Source organism: Corylus avellana, chromosome ca8, assembly GCF_901000735.1.
Source record: "Corylus avellana chromosome ca8, CavTom2PMs-1.0".
NCBI classification, from domain to species: domain Eukaryota; kingdom Viridiplantae; phylum Streptophyta; class Magnoliopsida; order Fagales; family Betulaceae; genus Corylus; species Corylus avellana.
Genome location: NC_081548.1, coordinates 8,296,363 through 8,303,221, shown reverse-complemented (window position 1 = coordinate 8,303,221; position 6,859 = coordinate 8,296,363). Strand labels below are relative to the sequence as shown.

At 37.5% G+C, this 6,859-nt stretch overlaps 1 pseudogene; it reads left to right on the top strand.

Annotated features, from left to right (window-relative positions):
* Positions 1 to 6,859, top strand: part of LOC132190832 (UDP-glycosyltransferase 90A1-like) — a 54,300-nt pseudogene that overhangs the window by 19,549 nt on the left and 27,892 nt on the right.

The following is a 6,859-nucleotide window of genomic DNA, read 5'->3' as shown; positions in this document are numbered from 1 at the left end:
GAGAAAGAGGAAGAAAGAAGGGGACAGGCGTGGAGAAACTGGTGAAAAAAAAAAAAAAAAGAAAGGTGCTGCAAGCCTGCATGTGGCGTGGAGTGAGGAGAGAGAAAAGAAAGAAAAGAAAAGGGAGAAAAGAGATGGTGTCAGCCAAGTGAAAAAAAAAAAAAAAAAAAAAAAAAAAGAAAGAAGAAGCGGTCCAAGTGGACCACATCACGCGCGCCACGCGCCAGTCAAGTTCGGTGCCCCGATTTGATAACCACCCCATGTTTCTGTCCGTCAATCCGATTGTTTTCCATAACAATCGTCCGATCCAACCTGCCATCACAAGATCAAGTAAACTGTTTGCCGACAACCACAACAAAGCCCACCACCAGTCAACAACAGCCAATTAAGCCTACCTTCCATCCGACAGAGCCGCGCCATCGTCTGGCCTTCTCCGGCGTCATCCCACTCCCAAACGACGCCTTCCATAGCCATTGTCACTGCCGAACGACACCTTCCACTGCTAGCAAGTCACTCCAGAAGCAGCCGCGGCACTGCCGGCTGTCCACGGTTCCACGATTCACCGCCACAAATCTCCCTGCAACCAGTGCTTCCACCACTGCCGGCCTTAGTCTTTGGCTTCCGCGCCGTCCAGATCTACTCCTCCGGTTATGCCAGCGTTCTTTCCTCCAGTCATGCATGGCCATCTCTGTTGCAGCAAAATATGCAGAGAAAGAGGAAGAAAGAAGGGGACAGACAGGCGTGGAGAAACTGGTGAATGAAGGAAAGAGAAAGAAAAGAAAGAAGGGACAAAAGACGTAAAAAAAAAAAAGAAAAAAAAAAGGAAGAAGAAGCGGTCCAAGTGGACCACATCACGCGCGCCACGCGCCGGTCAAGTTCGATGCCCTGATTTGATAACCGCCCAAGTGGCATCATTTTTTTTTTTTTTTTTTTTTGGCTCATAGTCAGCCCTGGCCCGTAGTCAGCCCTGGCCCGTAGTCGGCCCCTTTTTTATTTTTGGCTCATAGTCAGCCCTGACCTGTTGTTGGCCCCTTTTATTTTTGGCTCATTGTCAGCCTTGGCCCGTTGTCGGCCCCTTTTGGATTTTGGCCCGTTGTCGGCCCCTTTTGAAGTTTGGCTCGTTGTCAGCCCTAACCCGTTATCGGCCCTTTTTGGAGTTTGGCCCGTTGTCGGCCTTTTGAATCTGCATTCACAGCCACCTACCGCCGTCGCTGGCTGCCCGCCAGCCTCTATCTCCTCCGGCAATCGTCATCATCTACAGCCCGTTCCCCACCTCCACCACCGCCGTCATCATTATTTCGGATTTCAAACTCAAGGTTCCAAAATATTTCACCTTGAGTTTGAGGGAGGATGTTAGAATATATGGAAAATATATTATATTTTCCATATATTCCATAATTATGCTGATATTGAAATATTCTCTATTTATGGGTTAATTGTAATCATATATTGAGATTGTAATCAAATCAATGAGATTTGATTACCAAACTTGTATTTAGACATTACCCTATAAATAGGGACCTTTGTATTGTAGACAAATAAAGTTAATGAGCACAATGTAGCCCTTAGGGGTATTCCGAGTGGTGGACGTAGGTGTCTAACACCGAACCACCCGTAAGTTCTTTGTGTTTATTTTCTATATTGTTTCCGCTTATATTCCCCCATAATCATTATTTCAACAGTACGATTCTATATTAATTTATTGTTGTATCGCAATAATTTGATCAAATTAATGTAAGGGTCCATTAGGTTTTGGATGTGCAAATTTAAATCCATTCCCAAACAAAGGAAAACAAAATAATTAACGTGTTTAGCATAGATTATGGGGGAGAAAATGAAACTAATAACCATTAGTTGGAGTATGACCTTTAACAGATGGGTTGTGATTTATTTATTTTATATAAGTAAGAATTTATTCAAAATTTAATAAATGCAAAAAAATAATAATAATAATAATCACAAGCAAGACCACAAAAACAAGTGGGCCTAAAAATTAGAGGTACCCACCCGACGGCTGCATTTAATCAGCCTTAGTTTGAACTTTGAAGCAAGGCTAGCCTGCTTGCAACGATATTGAATGCCATTTTGACTCATTTTCACATAAGAGAAGTCACGAGTTTAATTACATTTTTATTTTAATTAAATATTTTAAATGTCGAAAGTTTGAAACAACACATAAAAGAGAACGTACATTAAATATTAATTAAATAATTAAATTTAATATATGTCATCCTTATGAAGTTAAAATGGCATGATCATTGTCCTTGCAAGCAGCTAGCCTTGCTTCGAAGTTATTCAAACTAAACCTAAGGGGGTGTTTGGCAATAGTGTTCAGCCAGCCTAGACACTGTAGATTATTAGTATAAGTGCATTTTAATAAAATAATCCTCATAAACCTGATGTACAATTACCCTATTAGCCTTTACTTTTTTCTTTTTTTTTTTTTTTTCTGACAAATTCTAGCGCTTTGATTTCTCTTCAGCTCCCTAGCTCATTTTCTTTCCTCAGCCAACTGACCCAAATCTACTTGTGTGAGCCCTTCTTACCCCCGACCCCCAAACTTGCATCCTCTCTCTCTGTCAAAAATATAAATACGCAAAAGAAACCCAGAGGGGCAAGGGAGAAGAGGGCGGAGGGTTTGAGTTGAAGACGATGAGGAGGTGCCACGTGTGGAGGAGCAGGAGTGGGACGAGGAACCGCTAGAGGGCTGGAGATTGAGCTGAGCCCTTGAGCCGTAGAGGATGATGGCGGCGCGGTCATAGGCGTGAGCGGCGTCCTCGGCGGTGGTGAAAGTGCCGAGCCACTTGCGTGTACGCTTGCGTGGCTCTCGGATCTCGGCTACCCAGTTGCCCCAACTACGCTGTCGGGCTCCACCGTACCTGAACTTGCTGTTGTCGGGGCCTCCTTTGCCCTTGCATTTCCTACTGCTTGAGCAGTTATCGGCGGTGGCGATGGTTGTGTCTGTGATCTTGTTTGTGATGGAAGAGAAGGAAGGGATGGGTGGGTGGGTGTCTTGGGGAGGGTGATGAGTGTTGTCCATAGGGTGAGGGAGCTTTAAAGATGGAAACCGCCTGGTTCAGTGTTCTTGACTAGTCGGAATAGAGGACTCTGGAGCTTTGTTTTGAATGTCATCTCTATAAATGGTGGATGAGGGCGGTGCTGTCTTTTGGGTATTTATAATTTAACTATTCGTCATAACCGAATGGACTGGGCTGATAGCATGAGATTTTCTGTAGAAAAAATTCAATAACTAAGGGACAATATGGTAAAAAAGTGACAAATTTTAAGGATGGAAAAGTGGTCAACTGGTCAATAATGAACAGTATCTAGGCCATGGCCATTGCCAAACAGACCCCTAGGGTGCTTGATTGTGTTAGGGTCTCATTGACTTTTAAGCCGTCTTGTCTGTGAAAGTTTTTTGTTTTTTAATTAAGTTTTTAATAAATTCTTATTTATCTCCTCCCCCTCCAAAAAAAAAAAAAAAATGTCAATCCCTCAACCCATCTGCATGTTAAAGGCCTACTCCAACTTCAGTGACGGAGTAAAGTGAAGTTTCTAGTTCTACTCCAACTTTATGATTATTAATTTTATAAACTAATTAGATTAATTTTCCTTTTAAAAGACTTTTTTTATTCATCAAATCAAAAGTTAATTTTTGGCCTAAAACTTTTTTACAACATAGAGAATAAGAACTTGATGAAAATATATTCAACTTTCAATTGTAATACCACATTTTTAATAGATGGCATTTTTTAAGCATTTTAATGCCAAAAAATGACCAAAATTACGTAATCTGAAAATACAATTTTAAATAAATTGTAAGGAATTCTAATCTCCGACAATGCCAGTAGTACATACGAACAAGAAACAAATGCGCAGAAAATTGTACACACATTGAACCTATTATTATTATTTTTGAATTGGACAATGGACATTAAACCTATAAATAATAACGTAGTCCATATAATGTTAGTTATACTTAGCCTTAGATCTTAATTAGTTAATTGTATACACATTGAACCTATGATTATTATTGATTAATAACATGGTTAATTTGTTTTTAGTTACAATGTCATGCGGGTCGGGTCGGGTCCGATGATAAAACGGGTCGAGCTCGGGAGCCCTAAATGAGTTGAGCGAGCCAGGCAATGATCGAGTTAAACAAGTTGAGCTCACAATCCCTAAACAAACTTGGGCGAGCTTGCCGAGCTCGACTTAAACGAGTCGAAATCTCGAGCCTCCGTTGAGCTTAATCGAGCGAGCTAGGTATGTGTCGCTAGCTAATCGAGCGAGCTTGTATAGTGTCGAAATCGAGCTCAAGTCGAGCTTAGCCGAGCGGGTATCGAGCGAGCTGTCAAGTGTGTCAGCTCATTTACAGTCCTAATTAAACCCGCTTAATTATAGATGTACAATTGGGACAGTTATTAACCGCTAATCACTAACAATCGTTAACCACTAACAACCGTTAACAATTGCCTACAAAAGCATGGTGAATCGATCTAGTGAGAAGGCACTGTTTGAAGTTGTCTATGGAAGAACTCTGAAACTTGCAATAAATCTTGTGGCCCTATCTAAGTTACTAGAAGCTATTGTGGCAGTGGAACATTTAACTGAACGAGTGAAAGCCACCCAAGAGGAAGTTCGTCAATGTCTATAAGAATCTTATGCTAAGTACAAGATGATAGAATATTTTTCGAGAAGGAGATCTTGCGATGGTGTATTTATGCAAGGGGCGACTACCAACTTGTACTTTTAAAAAGCTGAGGAACAAGAAATATGGTCCATGCAGAGTACTTACAAAGATTAACAACAAAATGCATATGTCATTTGTAACATCCGAGGAATTTATTAGGATGGCTAAGAATGCTTTAATATAAATTTTAATCTTAAGTTAAATCAAATATATTAGGAAAATATATTTGATGTCTAATTTAATATTCTTAGTTTGAACTGAGAAGTAGATAGTTAGAACTAGTTTTGATCCACATTATAGATTATTTGGCATTCAAGATTTGCGTAATTAGATTAACCGGATGGATAAGAGTTAGTAGTAATGGTAGTATTAGTGTGATAAATAATTTAATTGATTTAATTAGTTTAATGTAATAAGATATATATATATATATATATATATATATAGTACAAATACACATGGACGTGAGCTCTAGTGAATGTTCATCTATGAAGGGCTGATGTTACATTAAATGATAAATATACATATATATCAATATATATGTATTTATTGCAGGGACTTACGCCTACTGTCATCGCAAACTCTAAAACATTCTAAAATGTTCTCAAATGCTCCACTTGCTGTTTCGGCTGTAAATATCACTTTCCCACTTGTTCATTCTTGGCCAATTATGTCATAAGCTTTCATAAAAATTCCATCTTTGTCCCAAAATTCAGCCACTAAATACGCCGGGCTGTACTTGTTCTCAATTACAAAATAAAATGCTCTCTCTCTCTCTCTGAGTTCAAGTGAGAAATACTTATAATATTTATAAGCTTTAGAACTTAAAAGCTTTGGAGCTACTTAAAGGGGGACTGGTAGTATAATTCTTTTATCCCTAATTTATGTCAATTTGAGTTATTAAAATTTAAATTATGTTGTTATGATGTCTAAATTATTTGGAAAAGTGTGATTGAATATTTCAAGAAAGGATATTATGTTGTGATGCCCAAATAATATTAGAAGTTTTAGATAAATATTATATTAATGCCGAGTGATGCCCATATAAATATATGTAGTAATGCTACATAGTTGTTATGATGCTCGAGTGATATTATAATATTTTAGATATATGTCGTTATGCTGTCCAATTTTGGATTGAGCATAGAGATAAATTAAGAGGTCCTTATTTTAGCCTTTTAAATATAATTTTAAACTAATATATGGTCGCAGGCGGGCGTACTAAATGCAATGAATATTAGAATTAAGGGTTAGAACGGGAATCAAACTTAACGGTGAAAAGTAAGTATAACTACTTACTAAGCACGATACTATTTTAGTAAGTATAACTACTTACTGAGCATGATACTATTTTTATAAAGCTTTTTAAGTATAATTATTACATGAGCCTGATTATTTTATGAGTAACATGAGTATAAGCTTTCAATTATTTTTACATGTGTTGAAATAAGTTATGAAATGAAAGGAGATGATTATGAGAACAAAAGAATGATTTTAAGTGACATGTTATTGTATACTGATGAACATTGACAATAAGAGATGAATTAAATATGAAACAATAAGGTTTTTCTATGTTAATGGTGGGAGCTGAAGGAGCCTCTCAGGTTAAATAAGAAGCTTTTAGTCTTCCTAGAATTGATTGTAAAATTATATGGTGTTTTTATGTTAACGGTGGAAACTGAATGAGTCTTCTAGGTTAAAATAAGAAGCCAGGTGCTAACCGAGAAGCCGAAGGTATCTCTTGATAGTCATAAACGAAAGGTTTAAGTCCTTTAAAAAGCCAGAAAGGCCAGAGATTACATTGCATACATTGACTAATGTGATTTATATGTTTTGGTAATTTATTTGTTTTAACTCTTTATATTTATACGCATATTCATTTTATGAGATGCAAGTAAAATGCATATATGTATAAATAAAGTGGTATGTCTAGAGATGATCAATGGATTTTATTACAAAATAACTCTACAATGCTTATCTGATCAGCTATGGATTATACAAAAAATGAATCTGTCTGGAAAACCTAAGTTACCTAACATAGCTGTTATTATAATCACCATATTAGAGATATTTTCGAAAAAGACGGCTCATATTGAAAATATCAGAAATTCTTATACTTATTGAGACTGTTGACTCATTAATCCGCCAATGTAAATGTGGTAACAC